A 477-nucleotide genomic window follows, 5' to 3' on the forward strand; every position below is an offset into this window, starting at 1 on the left:
AAAAAACAAGTTATGTGTTAAAAGCATAGACTGTATAAAAAGATGGACCATCTAACAGCTCCCCAAAAGTGAAGCCAAAACCTTTCAATCACCCTCTTTTGGCTGGCTGCAGTACAGGTCATAAACCCCACCCCCTCCTTGTTAGAGGATGGAAAATGGGGCAAACTAAAGCATCAAAGTAAATGTCAAATAAATTCTTCAAAAAAATGGGTAGTTCTGATCAAGCTGATGTTTGTTCAAGTGTGAATTGGTCTATAAAATTTGGTTTTGATCAATTATTTGAAGCCAAGAAAACAGGGTGAAACATATGTGATTGACTTGCAATTGTGTCCAGCTGATGTATGGGTTTCAAATGCGCAAGATGGCAGCGGCCATATCCGGGGTATTTTGGCGTAAGAAACCGTGGGACAAAGCAGAAACGAAACTTAATCTTTATGTATACAGTCTTTAGTTTTATTTTAAATTGGGACCAAGTTG

This window comes from Etheostoma spectabile, chromosome 10 (assembly GCF_008692095.1).
Source record: "Etheostoma spectabile isolate EspeVRDwgs_2016 chromosome 10, UIUC_Espe_1.0, whole genome shotgun sequence".
Lineage (NCBI taxonomy): Eukaryota > Metazoa > Chordata > Actinopteri > Perciformes > Percidae > Etheostoma > Etheostoma spectabile.